Here is a 19,255-nt window from a genome sequence, read left to right as displayed (position 1 = left end):
CAGCCAGACTGGTAACAGGGTAGTACCTCAGGAGATATTTACAGACCATGGGAGCAGCTGAAATGGAGGATATCACCAGCAAAGCTGTGAATGTGGTTATGTCCAAACAGGGAAAGGGCAGCTAGGGTCATTCATTAAGAAAGAGAAGTGTTGGCTGATTTAAAAACCAATAAATAATTTCATTATACAGATCACCTGAGCACCTACTGATGCTTAACAGTCTGACTGGGAGGCACAAGGTTCAATTATGGCCTGGAAATAATTTTAGTACATTTGTAATGTGACCTGATCTGAGTCACTGGTGCAATGCAAATGGGCAAAAATGTCAGTGGACAAAGCTGCTCAGAACATCAGCATCCTTTTCCAAAAGCAGCCTGCCTGGCTTCCAAACAAATCTGGAAAAGCACTGATGCAAATTCATATCTTCCAGCAGTACATCTTCATTTATTTAGTGGCTTTCTGATGACGAGCACAGTTTCCAGAACAAGTAAAACTCATGCTGGTATAAAATAGGATACACTGCCTACAGTGTATTGATTTTTATAAGGAAAATATCTGACTACAAATCTGCTACCAGGAGACCATTCTAAGTGATTAAAGTACCTAGCTTTTTTTCCTGCTTTCACCAAGAAGTGATACCTTCCCAACTAGTTAGCATCATACTGATTTACTCAAGGAACCAGTATATTTGAGATGAGGGTTAGCTCTAACTTACTGTGTTGCTGCATCTTTCTTCCTGTGGAGTTTATAAATATTCTGCCACTCTCAGGCACTACCCGTAACACAGAAAGAGGTTTACTGGCAGCAGGCACAGCTCAGCAGCATCAGCTGAAGCTGATGTTATTATTGACTGTGGTTACTGGTTACATTTTGACTGGGGCCAAACAGCTCTGATTAAAGCAAGGACTTTGACTGCTCTTGCTTGAATAACTTCAACTTGCACCTAAATTTGCTCAAGTTTCAAGGAAATTTTATATACAGCACAGTGTTCCTAACTAATCCTTTATTTCCTACTTTAGTCTCTCCCAAAGAGGCAGGGGTGCATTACTTGAGAATGGGGATGAAACTAGGCAGCGCTGTGATTGATCCCTGATGTAGTTTCAGGAATGCCAAAAGACTTGGATAAGCTGGCATAGCAGGTTATTTCCCTTTCCTGGAGCCTGAAGACTGATGGTAATGATTACTACTCTTGCAATCTTCCCCAGCTACCATTTCTATTTACTGTTTCTATTTACTTCTATAGCTGCAGTATTACAAAACTCAGGGAATCCTTTTCACCCATATTTTCCTCTTGGCAGGAGTAAATGAAGTCAGCAGTATCAGAAATCTTTTTCCCTCTGTCATCCTTTATGAAGAAAGAACCCAATCTGTCCTTGGTCACTAAGAGCTGGATCTGACAGACAGAAAATAACTGTGAGATGACCTTGGAGCCAGGTTTCTGGTGTGAAATGTCTTTGAAATGTGTTGACAGAGGCTCTGAAATAGTGGGAAGCTGGACAGAGCAACGTAGGTCAAGTCAATGTGGTTAAGCATCACGTTCTCCGTTTATTCTCTCTCAAATGGTGGGTTATATATTTTTCAGGATGGTTTACAATGACAGGTCATAAAAAGAATGCAAACAAACACTCTTTATCTTATTCTCAAGGTGGCTGAACTGTTCACGCCACAAAAACTGCACCTAGAAGCCCACTATTCCATGTGCACTCCTTAACATAATTTTCTAGCTGCGCCACAGGCCCCACAGGCCCCAGGCCCAGTCTGTGATAGCTCAACCCTCAATCCAAATATAAATCATGTCCTTGCTCTCTAAGAAATTCTGCAACAGAAATGTAACTTTTATTACCATATTACCAAATGGCAGCCGTTGCTAGCGGGCTGCCATCTTGAGCTGCAGCACATCTTGAGCTGCAGCACAACTTTCTTTCCATTAACCTCGGCAGCTGCCACCTTCCTCCATAGGGGAGCATCTGGTGTTTTCCAAAATAGATTCCTCATGCAAGCAGCATTTACATTTCCCATTAACCTTTGACAAGAAACCCGGTTTTGTCTGAAACTGGTGTTGGAAACTCAGCCAACATCACTTCAGTCAGGTCACACCTGCAGTAATGCCCACTTGCTTTTTTCCAGGGTGAAGATCAAGCACTCCAAGACATACTGCTCTGCTGGAAAGTCTCAGCTTCAAAAATTTCCTTCATTTGTCACAAAAATCATAGAATGGTTTGGGTTGGGACCTTAAGGATCACCTCATTCCCACCCCCTGCCATGGGCAGGGACACCTTCCACTGTCCCAGGCTGCTCCAAGCCCTGTCCAGCCTGGCCTTGGGCACTTCCAGGGATGGAGCAGCCACAGCTTCTCTGGGCATCCTGTGCCAAGGCCATACCACCCTCACAGCAATACCTAATCTAAACCTATTCTCTTTCAGTTCAAAGCCATTTTCCCTTGTCACTACATGCCCTTGTAAACGGTCTCTGACACAAAAGGCTAACAAGGACAACTCTTGATTTAGACACAAAATAAAGCACAGTGAGTTACATTACAAGATATTGGAGCACTCTGGAGGTGCTTTAAAGTATTTTTCTTTCTGACTGGTGTTATGTAATAAATCCAAGTTATTAATTAATAGCTAGGTCTGGTGCCAAGGGAAATCATCACACTCTCTTCAATGACTGACCATATACATCTACCTATCAGCTACTGCTTGGAGAGGAGCTACAATCTGTAAAGGCTGTGTTTAAAATACAAGTGCTCATTAATATTAAAATAAAACATATATAAGATATCAAATCTTTTGAATAAATAGAGATTCTCCTCATGTGTATCCTTTCAGAAAGGCCTGAAATGATAATCAAGTAATCAGACACAGAAGCATGACTTTCATCTTTTCTCATTGCTTCATCTGAGAATCTGTATAGGGATTTTGTAAGAATGCAGCTAAACACGTTGAAGAGGGAGGCATTTATTTATTTATTTATTTTTAAAACTAAAACTGTAAAGACAAAAAATACTGAAGCAATATGATACTGGATGTTAGGAAATGCTCAACAAAGGGCACAAGAAACCAAACCAATGTAAATGTGTACTTCACACTTATGCTTACAGTCTTTTAATAGTCAAGACTAACCAACATTGTTTCAGCAAAGGAAGCATTACCCTGCTTTCTAGACATAAAAGGAAGGAGTTTTTTTCTGCAACATTAAGCACAACTGTTGTACTAGGTTCTGAGCCAATAATTTTGAGTTTATTAGGCATATGTACAAACTGCAGCCAAAGTTGTCATTTAAAACTTCACCTCTTGGAGAAGAGCTTGCCACGTTTTCACAGCCGGTGTGGTGTGGTGATGGAGCAGCCCCGGCAGCAGAAGCCCCTTTCTTCCTGTCCTGGAGTAGCCCCAGGTTACCAAAAACTCTACTCAACCTGCTGTTACTGGCCAACATCAGCTTTCCAGCTACGCAGATTTGTGAGTTTGCCTCCAGAAAGGTATTTGCTGAGAAGTTGTGCCTGAAAATTGTTAAATATAAATATAAATATAAATACAAATACAAATGCAACTACAACTACAAATACAAATACAAATATAATATAGTTATTTAATAATTATAGTCTGGGGAAAAGGTGAGTGACATAAACATCTTTCAGCTTCCCAGGTGCCTGGTCATTGTGTGGACATGTGGGAAATTGAGACGAGAAACCTCATTTTGGGGACACATACAAAGAGATAAGAAAATACACCCTGGCTTTGACTTGGCTCTGCCCTACAACAAGGCTGGCACACTTTTGTTACAAAAAGAGAAATTATTGCTGTATCTTTCTTGCTTCTCGAACTAAAATGAGGCCTCTGAAACAGAGCATAGGATTTTGCTAAAAAGAGATAATTGGTATAAAGACTGGCATTTATAAACATGAGCATAACAGAATTTTCTATCCAAAGTATCCTCTCAGTCCTTTAGTCTGGGAAAATATGAAGCAATTCAATAATGTTACAATGATGTCTTGATTTACTGGGAAAGAAAAAGGGTTTAATTCTTTCCACAGTTCCACTAAATATTTTCTTCATCTGAGAATTTGCTGGAATACTTAATGTGGAATACAATAAGCCAGAGTACTCAGCCCAGGATAGAAATATTCAGATGCTGGTACTCAGCTGTTGTTTCTTTGCTTAGTTTAGCCTATTCAGGGAAATACATTAAGCTAAAATGGACTTTAATGAGGAGTAAGGTTCCAGGAACACAAATATTCAGGAATCACTTTAAATCTTGGACAAACCCAAGCTAACTCCAAAGCAATTTCCAAACACTAGATCTTATTTTATTGCCATACGTTACTGGGAGGAGGTGGAAAATAGAGAGATGTATGAAATCCCCAGGTGGCATCAGAACAGCTTTCAAAAGCAATTTTAGCTTCCCTGTGGTCCCGCTGTCTTCAGCAGCCAGCACTTAAGAGAAATCCCATTACCAGAGTGGATGACTTTCCCTTTCAGAAATTTGTTTCCCACAGAAAAGCCCATGGGAACAGGACGATAAGCAGAAAGCCCCAGATTGTGAAATCAGACCCACATTCATCTCCATGCTGCTCTGGGAGCTGGCAGAGGGTCTGTCTTCAAAAGGGATTTCACACCTTGTTCCCTAACAGCCAGTTTTGACAGGCTTTAATATTTTAAGCCAAGAAAAATTGGTGACAGAGGGGCCTGTTTATAACTTTGTAAATAGTGCAGAGAAGCTTAACAAAATCAACAAAACCAACCCTCCCTGCTTCACACAATACGGGAAGTGTCTGGCACCAAACTGCATCTGCTGGGAGGCAGATCTAAAACAAACAAGAAGAAACACATCCTCGTGCACACTCTGTAATTGCACTCTGGATCATCCAGAGGTAAAAAGTATCAACAGCTTTAAGATATGACTGGCTAGATTAAAAAAAAGCACAACCCTCCCCCGCAAAAAACCCACAACATCAAACAAACAAACAAAAAATAGAAAAAACAAAAAAACATACAACAACACCCCAACAAATTAGGCTGAGTAATTACCAGACCTGATGGCCTGCTTGCAACAAATCTCCGAGCAGTGCCTTGCTGCCACAGCACAAAGAGAGAGGGATCATCTTGTCTTTGCTCCCTTCGGGTATGCTGAGGAAGACAAGCAGCAGAGATTTGTGCCACTGTGCAGAGCCCCCGTAAGAGTAACAGGGATGAGTTGACATGTGGATCTAGGAACAAGTTAAAGCAAAGCTGAAAATCTTCTCAAGACTTTTCCTGAGGTTGTAACTAGGACATAGGAGCTTCATCTTTTCTCTCTCCTTCCTGTACACTCTCATAAGCACACACAGCTGGTGGTGCCAGTTACTGACTTCTGCAGCTAAGGAAGTGGTAAAAATGCAGCCATCTACAAAGGTAAAAAAATCAGTGTGATTAAAAGTTCTTTCTGAATTATCACTGCAGGAGTCCAGGACAAGCTTATTTAACATCATAGACAAGGACATGCACTCCAACATGAAAGTACTTGCCCAGCTTTATATCAGGGATGTGTTTCTATATTGTGACAATGGTGCTCGCACATGCAGGGCTTGAAGAGCACAGCTTAAGGCACTTTAGAAAGAAGCAAACCCAGCACTACACTGCAAAAATGCAGTCTGAAAATCATGCACTATTGTCAGAGACTGGAATGCAGTCCCACAGCAGTGTAGCTGGGGACTTCCCATCTATATTTAGGGTGTTGCAATGCTACCCTCTCACCCACACATCCTCACCCCCAGCAGGATGCCAGCTCTGGCATTCCTGGCACAGAAAGGCTCCTGCATCTCCTCCCAGACGGTGTCACAAGTATCAGTGTTGGGCTGGTGTGAGAACACATGGCAGGGCTTGGTGGCAAAGCTGTCCATCACTTCCATCTACTTATGTGGTTGAGAGTTAAGGTTAAGGAGTGATTCAGAGCTGTCACACACTTGTAGGCACATGGTGTTAACCTGGAGGCACCGTTCCCACAGGAGCTGTTTGCACTGCCTGACCCACCAGGTGGGTTCTGATAGCCTCTTGTGCTGAGACCCACACCAGGGTGGTTAACAAGTGCTTGCACTTCACCCACGCATTCCCGCAAGCATGGAGGGGTTACATACTGTAGCCCTGGTTCATGCCTGAGACGTTTTGGTTTTCTGAAATTCTTTTCCTAGGGAATTTTCTGTAAACAAGAGAAGTGTTTTTGTAACCCTACCTTTGTGTACATTCTTTTCCCTAGGAGGGACTTCTTCATGATGTCCCTCTGGCCTGACCAATGCGATTGAAGAGGTTTGTCTTCTTGTCACCAATCAGATTGTTCTGTGTAAAAAAGTATATAAGGGAGACATATTACCAAAAATAAAGGAGTCATTTTCAGCCTTCTGAAGTCAGAGTCCATGTCATTGTGGTGTACAACAGCATCAATATACACTGCTGTACCTGCGCACATTCCCACTCTTCCAGCCAGCAGGAGCAGGGACTCACATCCACTCCCCATCGTCACACACACCACAGAAAGGTGCACCCTTCACTGCTCACACATCATTCTGCACAGAACCAAAAGGAATGTTTGGTTTAAAAATAGAAACTTGATGCTCCCTGCTTGTCTGATTTGCTGTTCACATAAGCCAGCCCAAAAAGTGGAGGTGCAGTCTTGGTTCTCCCTGTGTCAATTTAAGGCTTACTCAGAAAATTGTCAGACAGCACAAAGCTTTTTTTTAGTGAAGTCCCACTTCACTAAAGTCCCAGCACTCCTACACACACTGCTCATCATGCCACTTCGTCATACTTTTCATATCAGTCACTGCTGCACCCCAGGATGCACATATTAAAATTTACCTTTCCCTTTTGATTCAGTGGGAGATGTCATTGTGAACAGCTGCGGTGTCAGTGTGGTGACACATCCTCATGACACAGCTTCCTGAGTGGGGCACGAAAAGCAGGGCAGCGAGGAAATAACTCCTTGCTGCTACCAGAGCACTGGCAGAAAACAATCAAGACATACTAATTAACTGGCTATTTAGTAATGTGCTGTAGAGAGATTATTTGACAAGGTTTGGGAAAGGAAAATGGAAAGTGAAAGTTTAAGACTTAGAAGCACACGTAAATCAAAAGCACATTGCACTTGGGCAGCATCTTTAACTTCTCTGGGGTCCCTTCTGCCTTATGGGAGCTGTAAGTTATTGGAGCTGTTATTTAAAATAAAACTAATTCAATTTTCTTTTAAAAACATATCAATAGTATTTGTGATTGCAGAGCAAAGGCTGAAATGTGACTTCCAAAAGCACAAAAGACTACAAGGCTAATAACTCCCACTTTCCTCCCCAAACCAAATACCTTTTTCTTATTATTTAAGAGACCTTAGCTTTTTAATTTTTATTGAGTGTTTAGAACTAACATAAAATGGTGCAATGCTATTGCCTTTGTCTGGAGCCCTTGTTGCTGCCACACAGAGAATCTGCTGGAGGATGATAGAGTCACCACTGTGGAACATTTAAAAATGATTATTTAGACCTAGCTCTAGAGGGCCAGAGCCAGACTTCTGGCAGCATCTTCTTAAAATAGCAACAGTTTTAGTCGGTTTATAAATCTGAACACCATATATGGCCATAACCCCTCAGCCAGGGGTGGGATCCCCCTCTGATGTATGAACCTTTTGTTTCAGACTGCAAGAATCAAATTAAACTGCCAAAGCACAGGCACACCATGGAAAAACCTAGACAGACAACAGAGGGGTCATGTAAGCGTGGAGCTGCGCACAGACCCAGAAACAGGCACTGGATCATTCATTCTGGATCATTGCACTCTGGCTGGGGTTCATCCAACACCTATGAGAGTGTGAGCCACAGGAGTGTGAGAGCCCCAGAGGTGTGAGAGCCACAGCGGGGTGAGAGCCCCAGGGGTGTAGGAACCCCTGGTTTCCATCACTGTCCCTGGGGACAGACATGTGCCACCAGCAGAGAGGACAGCAGCTCCCAGGGCTACGAGGGGAAGGAGGAGCAGCACACACTGTTGCAAGAGCAGGCAGGAATTGCCTCGATGATGGCAAAGGCGGGATTGCTCAAGAAACACAGGAACGAAATGGGCTGCCGCGTTTGTCATCTCTCCAGGGAGTGTTGCAACGCATGTGTGTCCCTTGCAGCAACATCTTGTACTTAGTTCAGTGCAATCGGCATGAGGTCCCCAAATGAGGGTTTGGGGGTGGTTTTGTTTGGTTTTTTGTTTTAGTTGTTTGGTTGATTTGGGGGGGTTTTGGGGTTTGTTTTTTGTTTTGTTTTGTTTTGTTTTGGGGGTGTTGTTTGGTGGTGGTGGTGTTATTGGATTTTTGGGTGGGGTTTTTTTGTTGTTTTGGGGGGTTGGGGGGGAGGTTTTTTGTGGTTGTTGTGGGTGTTTGGTTTTTTGGTTTTTGTGGTGGTTTGTTTGTTTGTTTGTTTTTCTTTTTTGGTAATGTTTTTAGCACCTGAAGGTTTTCAGGATTTTTGGAGTTTTGGCTTGGTTGGGTTTTCTTACCACAAGCTGGATACAAATAGCATTGCTCACATTTAGCAGCACATTATTCTGGCTTCCAGAGACAACCTGTGGACCTGGACAGGGAAATATGACAAATGCTGAGTCAATCCCAGGGCAAAGACAGCTCTTTCCTGAAGTAGTTCTTTCTTACTATTCAGCCCTCACACCAGCATCTGTGTGGATTTAGGATCTGAGCACACAGATGTCACTGACCTAAACATGTTGGGCCTACATCTCTTTTTGATCACACATCTTCTTCCTTCCATCTTGATGGCAGAGCAATGAAAAATTTGGAGAAAGAAAAAATAAAGTCCAAGCAGAACCCAGAACTCAAACATTTTACGTAAGAGTCCCTGAAACAGCACATTTTTAAACAAGCACTGTAGTTTAACTCTAAACCTGGTTGCATCTTTGTAAATGCAAGAGGCAGACAATAAGTAAGCATTATAAGATATATTTATATTTTCTATCTAAACATTTCAAGAGACAGAAAGAGGATCAGATAGGACTGGGTGCACAAGAAGTTAATATATGACAACATTGTTTATAAATAAATTCTCTGAAGAATGATACAAGAAACTCTTCTAACATAAGGCTTAAATTCTTGCCATATTTTCCTCAAACACTTTGAGAAGTTTTGATTATTCTTTCAGAGAAACTGCCAGTGTCACATACAAATATCTGAGATAGTTCAGCAAACCACTATAAGAAAGGTCTCCAATGCTGATTCGCTCTTTGCTGCTGGGCTCTGCCGAGGAATTGCTTCATGGATGAATTTCAAAGTGATTGGCAAGTTTGATAGCACCTGAAAGAGCTTGTTCCTGTGGGCCATGCAAACAGCAGTGCTGCAAGTCACTGCACTGCAAGGTAAAATGATACCTCCATCACCAGCCATCCCCTACTTGATGAAAACGCAGGTTTTGCTTTGGGTGCTCTAGCTCTGACACTGTCCTGAAACCACAGAAGGCCTCTGCCTGTGTAAAGTGAATACTTGACTCCCTTTGATCTGTGCAAAGTTTTGCACTTTTGCCTTTAAACATAGGGCAGAACCCCCACCTCCTCCTGCCACCAGCCCAGATTGCTGACAGGGGTTGTGGCTCCTTTCCTGCATCACTGGAGATAGATTGCCTGTACATCAGAGGTTACTGCAAAGTCCAGACCAGACCATTCTTGTTTGGGGAGAAAATGAGAAAGTACAAAAGGTGACTGTGGGTTATGTTTATAGATGTTCTGTGCAACAGCAAAGCCGTGGAGAAACTAGAGAATGCACAAGGGCTCCAAAGAATATCAGTTCCATGCAGATTTCATATGCCACCTACCTGTGAATGATCTGCACAGGGATGGGGGTATGAGCTGGCCACAGCCCTGCCCAATCTAGGACAGCAGCATGCATTCAAGATGTCTCTGGAAATCAAAGCAGTACTTCAATTCTAGATGGAAGACTGAGCCAAGTTTTACAAGCAACCATCATTCAAGCATTTCTTTAGCACGCCCAGTTTTACAACCATGATTACCCTTTTTTTGTCACAGATGTACCTGTGTCTTTTACACACCAATGCAATATCTGGGTAACACACAATGATCTGTATATTCAGAATTTCTCAGGGAGGAAATCCTGACAGCTTTGGCACTACCTTTGTGCAACTTGCCTTTCCTTCCTCCTCTGTAAAGTGCAGAAAGTACAGGGGATGTCCTCTGCCATCAGCTGTACATCAAACAGCACAGATCCCTTCTTACTCACTTCCCCAGATGGTTCGGACTAATTTACACTCTTCACAAATACATACACCGTGTTGTCAGACACAATTTAATGGCATAAAATAGAAGTTACAATATCTCTCTCCTGGCCCTATGCCCTTCTCTTTTTGCTTAGAACACGAAGAGTAAATATGTCCATTAAAACTGGTATTTTGTCTCTGGTTTTGAGAGTCTGCTTCTTCTTGATAAGTATCTGTGTGTTGGGGAAGATGAATCAGGGAAACCTTATAAATATGATTGCTTAGCAAAAGATTCTGAAAATATGAAACCTATAATTGAAATAGAAATGAAAGCTTACTTTGTGTTGTAGGATACTGAGTCTTAGTTACTATATAACCTAAAAACAATAGCCTAGCTAGCTGAAGGAGAATCCCTTTTGATTGAACAACACCTATCTGCTGGCTAAGGGATTCAAAGGTCAATGTATCAAAACAGAAGTCTAAAGAGTAGGTTTTAGAGTTTAAAATATAACACAGTATGGTAATATAGAAGTTCTTATAGTCTGTATGTAGATTCTATAGGATTTTGTGTCTTGTATTGGTTGGTCACTGTAAATTAGAATATTCATCACAAAAGGAGATATAATGTATTGTAACAAGGACCTCACTCTCTTACCTCTCCTCTTAACTCCTCTCTTACTATTCTTCTTCCCCCTACTCTTGCTCTCTCTTGCTCTCTTATCCCTGCTCTCCCACCCCTCCTCTCTTCTCCCTGCTCTCTGACCCCTGCCACCTTTGCTCTCTCTCTCCCTTCTCTCTCAGCTCTCACCCTCCTGTTGTTTCTCCCTCTCTCTTTGGGACTTCCCTTCAGCCGAGGCTGGTGGCTGAAGGCAAGGCCCTTTCACCCACAACCCTTGCAATAAAACCACGTGTTCTAGAATATCGTAAGTCAACAGAGTGCCTTGTCCCAGCCGTCCGCAAATACGCCTACAGCTGTGAATGTTTGTACTGGATCCCTTGAAATAATTCACCTTGCAGCAGCATAAGTAGATTCTCACTATTGACTTCAAAGGAGTTTAAATATAACCAGTAGAACCAATATTTTGAACTGAATACTTCTTATTTTTCCAACAGAAACAGTAAGTCTTGATACTCCTGCTAATGCTTTATCCACCCGTCATGACTCTTGATACAGTCTTTGACTGGGATTAAAAAGGCTTGGAAAATGCAGAGGAGGGAATGGAAAAACCCTAGAGCTGCTGGCTTGAGATCTATCTGAAATGCATTGATGGCTGCAGATAGCACATAGAAACAGAGTTGCAACAAAACTGCCACCAAGATGTTTATAAATAAAAGAATACTGAAATTGGCTCTTCCACATCCAGCTCGTTTCAAAGGAGGCAAATCCTAAGGTCATGTTGTACTGAGGTTTCTCCACTGAGTTATCAAGTAGTTTTCAAGAAGAAAAGACAGTCTTTTCTGTAGACAGAAATGCCAGGAACTCCAAAAGCAGGTTTCATTGTCTACCTATGTTCATTTTTTCAGGTGTAACACATTTGCCTGGAGAGGTTTACCCTTTCAGTTTATGCCAGCAGTGGACCAACCATTTGTAACCAGTGAAGTCCAACTCTGAGCTATAACTCATATGCCACTGAGCATCTGCTGTCTGCCCATTTCTTCCGTGTTTGGAAACCTTTACTGGCCTTGCAGCTGCTCTGGGTAGCTGGAAGAGGACATCATCCACACAGATTCCACATAATTTACACCTTCCCATGTCTCTGTTTTTCTGATTTGAATGCACGTCTCTTGAGTACTGGTACAAGATGCCTCTCACCAAATGCAAGCATCTCTGCCCAAATAGAAAGTCTTTTCCTGACTGGAGGTCACATTGCTGTACAGCAGTGAGAGCCTCACCAGTGCCAGGGCTGATTTACTGCTGGCTGGCGATTCTGACCTGATAACATTATTTGTGCTGGCAGGTGCTCACGTGTCAGGATTAGGGCAAGACACCGAAGAAGGAACATAGTGTTCTGCTCCTATTTACGTTTCTTGCCGTAGTTCCCTCAGAGACTAACATAATTAACTTCCCCTCTCAGACAAGGGGCACTCAATTTCAAGTAATTTATACCTGTCTCTTACACTTCAGGAGTTGTTATATGAGCTTAAAGTCTGATGGAAAACTGAAGCATAAACATAGCAATGTGTAATACATATATTTACATCCAAGTAGATGTTTGTGGGTGGCTTCTGTCAGAATTCAGGACCTCAAGCCATCAGCTTGTCAGAATATTAGGAAAAGCTTTAGTGATTCAGTGGCTTTACTGCGCTTTGCTGGGCCTATGTGCTTCCTTTCTGGAATTTTTGAGTGACATGGAAGAGAAACCCAGCAAAGTGACACTCAAACGTCCCAAGGCAGGGTGGCCTCTAGGTCTGTACTGTAGAGCCCCAGCTTTCCAAAAACACCCCTAAAAGGAACACTGCCAGGACCAGTGGCATTGCAGACACATGCAAGGGTGAAGCAGGAAGAGATCTACAGAGCAAAGTCTGTAAAGCAAGACATCCACTTATGGGCAGGCTGGGACAGCACCTGCTGCGTGTGCTGTTGGCAGTGAAGCACCAAGCAACCAAAGCCCTAACACCAATATATCGACTGTGGTGTGCACACAACCTGCATGCAGGACGTGAACCAGACAATAGGCTCAGGCTGGTGCCACGTGTAGAAAACAGACCCACTCAATCAGAGGCTGACATTTTTACAGAGCTGCTTTCCAGAGCCCAGACGCGCTCCAAACATGGAATATTTTCCACTGTTTCCCTTTCCACACATGCTCAGTTTTTCAAACCATTCACCTTTGGCAAAAAACTTCATGCCTGGCCCCTGCTAGAAGGTCAGCCTGTTTTGCAGCATGAGCCAAACTTCTTCATTTGTTAAAGATCTGGGGCAGCAAATGAATCTGCTTTTACATCCCAGGGTTTTTTACTTCATCATTGTCACTAAATTTTACACACATTTGCTTTTAAAATGTATAGTTTATTTTTTAAAAGAGACTTTTGCAGACTGATAAACAGAATTACTTCCTAATAATTCAAATATTTAACAGGGAAATTAGGTCTCTTATTATTACATAGATTTTTTTTTTTTTTTTTTTTAGCAAAACCTATTTTGGTCTTGTACTTTTTGTGCCACTGTCAGATTTTTTTACATGTGCACAGTGACATTTGCACAATTTCTACGAGATAGACTGAAACCTTTCAGGGAAACACAATGCAAAGTCCAGAAAGAGAAAACTTTTCATACAGAGGGAAAGAAACAAAGAGACAAAAGTGCCATGGTTAACCTGGCAAGTGCTTTCTACTGTGTCCCACAGGGCTTGCTCCTGGCTCTGGCTGATTCATCCTGACCCTTGGAACCCTACATTTTCACCAAATTGGTGTGTTTTGGATAAGTTCCTGTTAAGGAAACTTCCACGTCTGACCATCCAGGAGCCACTCTGGCAGTCACACCTGCGCCACCTGAGCTGGGACGGAGGTCCCATCCCAGCTACACCCCCCACACTCACACTGCCATATCAGGTTTCCCCACTGGCTTGGCCCCAGGCTCCCCATAGCAGCATCTCAGACATCCTGATCCCTAAAGTAGTTTAATTTTGGCATAATAATAAGGGAGAAATCAACAGCTTAAGCTGAGGTCTCTGAGAAGGGACCCTGAGCAAATGTGACTCTGGGCTTTTATATCCTCAAAATCCACGTGAGGCTAAGTCTGGGGCCATCAGCTCCTTGTGTCCCCAAGTGCCTCTCACCTGGTTGTGCCACAGGTCCCTAGGCCTTTTTTATCCAAAAGGTCACCAATTCAAGGCCTCCTGGGCCTCCTGCCTCCCCAAACGACCTGCACTGAACATATTGCTCAGCACAACAAATGCAAACAGCCACAATGCCAGGAGAACTTGGCTCTCATGAGAGAACTGATGAATCCCTCTGCACAGACCATCATTTTCCAGCCCTCCCCCTGCTCTCAGCCAGCTTGCCCAGCTGGGCTCCAGCATTCATCAGGCCCTTCCATTTTAACTCATTGAAAGGACAGAAAAGGGTCCAGAAAAATGATTTTACTGTATTTTATATTTTGTTAGAGAGATAAATTAGCTCAGTTACAGCTCAGAACTCATTCAAGGATGGGGCTGGACTGCCCAGCCAAGAGTAAGCAGAGGCAAGAGCTTAGGAAAGAAGAGGTAGGGCAGGGATGAAGAAAAGACAGCAAAACAAGCTGCTGCAATGGCCAGACTGTAAGCAATGTTGAACTCCTCAAAAATTAATCCTGGCCATTAAGATATACCCTGGTAGGAACATGAAGAATAACAAGGAAATATAAGAAATAGTCAGACTTAGTTGAATAACAGCAGTAATCTTAAAAACCTTACGTATACAATGATATGATTCTGTATCATAATCTAGCACATCAGCAAATGGAATATTAATTTCTATTTATTATATATTTTGATAATTTATTGCATGGTCTCTACAAACATTGTGCATGTTTGATAATTTTGTTATTGAGTTTCCATTTCCCACAGAGACCCATTTGCTGTTCTTACCAAACCTCCTTCTCTTGAAGCCATTATTATGTAAACAGTGACTGCAATGGCAATGACATTTCAGTGAGAGGCACCACCACTCTTCCGTCTTTCCAGTTGTACCACTTAGACACAAATGCAAAGCCAGGAGCAATAAAAATAAAGTGGATGGACATTTTAAAAACAATACCTTCATTTATGCAACCTGTACCTCAGTGTCCACTCATGTGAAGTCAAACTCTTACATGATCAAGTTCTCCAACATGTGCAATAGCTCCAGAAATCTAGAGCTGGAGAAAGATCAGCGGCCAGAAGGATGCTAGGAAGGAAGTTTAAGATAATATTTCTCTAAAAATACCAGCAAAGTTGGTGAACTGTATTTTGTTTTGCAGTTAAAAGTCATATGGAAATGCAGAACACAACAAGAAACTTTCATCTTGGGACTTTCATCAGAAAGGCATTCAGGGAAATAAATAAAATAATTCTGTCAATATAGATTAGAAAATGATCTTCATTACACATCAGGGAAAAAAACTGAAGAAATTTACACTGATGACATAAAAAGGCAAGCTCGGAGTTTGGAGCTGAATCTTTTAATCTCTAGTGCTCACCTGGCTATTGCCTGCTGTGCTTTCTCCACATTTCTCAGAACACCAGAATTATTCAATGTTACTATTTTTACCACTCCTTCCTTACAGCTATTCACCACAACATAGGTGAGAAATGTGACCAAAGACTAAAATACTTCAATTCCAAAATAAACCTCAGGATTTTGGACTCTATTTGCAAACTTTTTTGTTTCCTTGCTACTTTCCCCCCCCCCCTTTTTTTTTTTTTTCTCTTTTAGCCTCAAATGATTTTCAAACACAGCAAAGCACTATGTTAATGTGGGAAAATGCCCTTATGACCTTCATAGGGACAGAGTCACTTCACATTGCTTACACCACTGTACAGTCTTCATTTACTTTTCATAGTTATTAGAGCTATGTTGCACAGCTGCAGAGTAAACCTCATTTATTTTGTGTTTTAGAAGGAATGATGCTTTTTGCACTGTCGTGTCTCAGATTAATTCCCTGTATGTACCTCCATCTCTTAATCTTTTGGTACAGGCCAAAAACTTCAATTTTCTCAGTAATCTAGATTTATTAAAAATAAAGAGCAATAGTGAAAAAAATGACAGAGAACAAGAAAAAATTCACAAACCCACAGCTGGGCTAACACGTTGACAGTCACTGGAGAATCGCATTGGCACCACCAACTAAAACAAAAGGGTGTTGCACATTTCAGCCACCCAGCTCTGACAGCTGGTAAGACTTTGGAAGAAAAGTTTTTCTTCTCCATAAAATACATGCCTAAGCAAAACACTGAAATGTTTGTCTTCTTGTTTATAACATTATGTCTTTTACAAGAACACTCCTTGCCCTACAAACAAGGAACTCAAGCATTTATAATATTATTACATGTATAGAACATGAATAATTTAAAATTGGGTTAAAAAAGTCTGGCTTGCAGTGCTTAATGGATGATGGAAAATAACGCAGTCAACAGAGAAACATTATACTGCACTAGAGAAATGTTCTAATCTATTCTTAACTCACTTTTATCAATAATCCCCGTAGCTGGCTTCTGGCCATCCCAGATGAATAATTTAGAGCCAGGAAAAAACAGAGATCTGGACAGACATTGTCCACATCTGTAATTCATCTGCCTTGCTATATTAAGTTATTCACCTGTTAAAATCCAGTTTCCTACTATATAGTTAAATATGCTTAAAGGTTACACAGCTAAAAATAGCACTGCCTGAAGTATTTTCTATACTGTAGAACACATGAATTATCCTTGTCAGTATGTTACTATAAAAAGGCATTGGCTTGTATTTCTAGAAGAAGGTATTTCAAAGATGTTAGGGGTTGCATTTTGGTCAAATAGCTTTGAAGCATATATAAAAAGTGTGTAGGTAAAGTCTCTAAAGACACTATGGTATTGCCATTAAATTGGCAAAAAAGACTACTAGGGTTCTCATAGAGAATAGTAGCACATGATTAAAACTAGCAAATTGTGACATTTTGGTTTTGGAGGATTTTTCCTTAAATGATTTTTTTTTTTTATGTAAATGCTCTATGGCTGAACCAACTTCACCCTGCAAATTTTCTTTCTGCAAAGCCACTGCCCAAACATGCTCCTTGGAGAAATCTCCACTACAAGCCCCCTTGAGCAAGAGGTAATGTGGCTTTATTCCACCTTGAGCCCATGAATAAAACCATTTGCAAAACTCTACATGTGCATCACAGCCTCTGCATTGCTGTTGCTACAGCCCTGGCAGGGCTTTTTGGAATATTTATTGTTTGGCATTATACACAAGGTGGAAAAAACGCTCCGTGACTCTTGGGATCCTGAGATGACTTTTCACTGGCCTAAAAGTGACAAAGGTTTCCACCTGAATTCTGGATCTGGAAACCACTGATATGAAGAGAGAACTCTACAGCCTCCATCTCCAGTGTCCAGGACAGCAGCCTTTGGTGCCACTCAGCAAGGCTTCACTAGAAATGAATGAAGCCTGTAAGTAAACAGCCATTATCTTGCAGCTTCCTTCTCCTAAAGAAAATGCAGCAGAAAAGCCAGTTTGTGGCAGAATGCCAGTCCCATTAAATACAGAGCGTGCAGGTAGTAAATTTTTGCCCATAAACCAAGTTATCCAAAGGTCAAAGAAACACAATGGAAAATTGTAGTTTTGCCAAGTATTGTCAGAAATAGAGAAAGTTTCTAGTCCAACCAAGCAGATGGAAATGATTCTATTGTTCAGAGATAAAGCAGAGCTCCCACCCAGGCCCTGACTCCACAATTACATCTCCCTGTCTGAGCCCAGCCTTTCAACTACCCCTCATGCAAAGCAGCTTTCAGGAAGAAAGTCTGATACTGCTGCTATTTTTACTTCTGCTCCTTATTTCTCTAGTCCAAAGATGCAAATGCAAGGATGACTGGTGCCATGAAAAACCAAGAGACTTCCTTTGATAAACAGGATGTTGAGTTTTCTATGGAGTAACACACATACACACCTGTTCTCTTTATGGCTGGGTAAACACCCTGAGCTCCCCGCAGATCCTTTCACACACTGTGCACTGTTGCTCTGGCCCTTCTCTTGGCTGGGCTGCAGAGGGAGCAGCCGGGGTGTCGCTGGGCTTGCCCACGTAGTCAGCAGGGTGGGGTAATCACGCCTTATCTTGTTTACAGAGCTGAGACAGACACGCGTAAAGACGAACAGCCAATCCATTCACAAACTTTGCAAAGAAATACTCCAGTTTTCCTTTCAGCAGAGCAAATATTGGGAAGTGAGCTGACAAAACAGGAGGTCAGCTGGCATCCTGGTCTATAGAATGATTTATATTTATCTTCTCTTGCCTTATCTCCCTTAACTTGCGTTCAGGATGTAAGCATACATTCATGTTTATCTTTCCAAATATAGGATCATGACTGGAGTAAGCCTCTGCTAGAGCAAAATTCCACTCAAGTCAATGGTATCTGGCCATGTTCCAACATGTGGGATGGGTTAGCTATTGTTTTGACTCTTTAGATGACATCCTTAAGCAAGGCTTTAGCTGCAATGAGTTCAGCACTGCCCAGACTACCCTTCAGACACAGGGTCTAGGCACACCAGCCTCTGCCTCCGGAGGCAAGAACACAACAAGAACACAATGCCAAGCTCACAGGGAGCAGTGTCTACCTCTCCTCACTCCTGTGGTCCATGCCCTTCACCAGTTTTCTTTTCCATAGCTCCATTTCTCTATACATCCCCAGATTCATACGGGCCTTCAGTTGCTCATGTGTGCCTTTCCTCTCCAGTCTCCCCAAGAACCAGACAATTCTGCAGGCCAAGCCTTGGCTGCCTTCCTCCAGAGAAGTTTAACTGCAGCACATCAGCAGAATCAGAAACATGAGCTAGTCAGCTGGAGTCAAAGACAAGGTTTATACATTTCAGCGAGGACATTGCTCTTGGGGCAGGAGGCTCCCCCAACAGCAAAGATGTATGAGCTCTCACCAATGCAAAGTTGACTCTAAGCAAGCAAAAGTGCAAACTATCCCCTTTTAAATCAAAGCATGTGACAGTTTACTAGTTTGAAGAAACCTAGGCTGGCTTAGGGTTCTGTGTAGGAAAACAACACTGGTTTCATAAGTTTAAAGACCTTAAATCTCATGAATTCATGAGCTGCAGTCAAGTTTTGACTTTGAATCATTTGACTCTGAAGTTTGAATGGTAAAGAAGTAGCACAGTTATGGACCTGAAACTTTTAGACTTTGCACGTATCTGATTTATGAGCTAAAGCAAATTAAATTATACAAATATTTTTGTTACAGCAGCTTCATTTTTAGGAGTTTCTCTGACAGACACTGAGTGACTGTTGGTTTCAGAGAGGGAAATACAAAGCATCATCTTGCTGTTCCTGGAAAACAAATAGTCCTTTGTTACCAGCACCTTGGAAATGAAGTAATA

General features: G+C 42.0%; 1 long non-coding RNA gene across 5 annotated transcripts; it reads right to left on the bottom strand.

Moving 5' to 3' along the window:
* Positions 1 to 2,946: 2,946 nt before the first annotated feature.
* LOC136365028 (uncharacterized) lies at positions 2,947 to 17,947 on the bottom strand. Of its 5 annotated transcripts, XR_010744255.1 has the most exons (7): positions 17,823 to 17,947; positions 9,821 to 9,905; positions 8,532 to 8,575; positions 6,831 to 6,971; positions 6,432 to 6,538; positions 5,033 to 6,311; positions 2,947 to 3,499 (listed from the first exon to the last, which is right to left on the bottom strand). It is a non-coding gene; the product is annotated as an uncharacterized lncRNA (long non-coding RNA). The 5 variants fall into 5 exon arrangements; XR_010744257.1 differs by lacking the exon at positions 5,033 to 6,311; XR_010744254.1 differs by lacking the exon at positions 2,947 to 3,499 and having other exon boundaries at positions 3,575 to 6,311.
* Between the last annotated feature and the right edge of the window lie 1,308 nt (positions 17,948 to 19,255).

The sequence above is a fragment of the Sylvia atricapilla genome, chromosome 9, assembly GCF_009819655.1.
Source record: "Sylvia atricapilla isolate bSylAtr1 chromosome 9, bSylAtr1.pri, whole genome shotgun sequence".
In the NCBI taxonomy this organism is placed as follows: Eukaryota; Metazoa; Chordata; class Aves; order Passeriformes; family Sylviidae; genus Sylvia; species Sylvia atricapilla.
The sequence above is the reverse complement of the archived record's forward strand: the minus strand, read 5'-3'. Positions and strand labels throughout refer to the sequence as shown.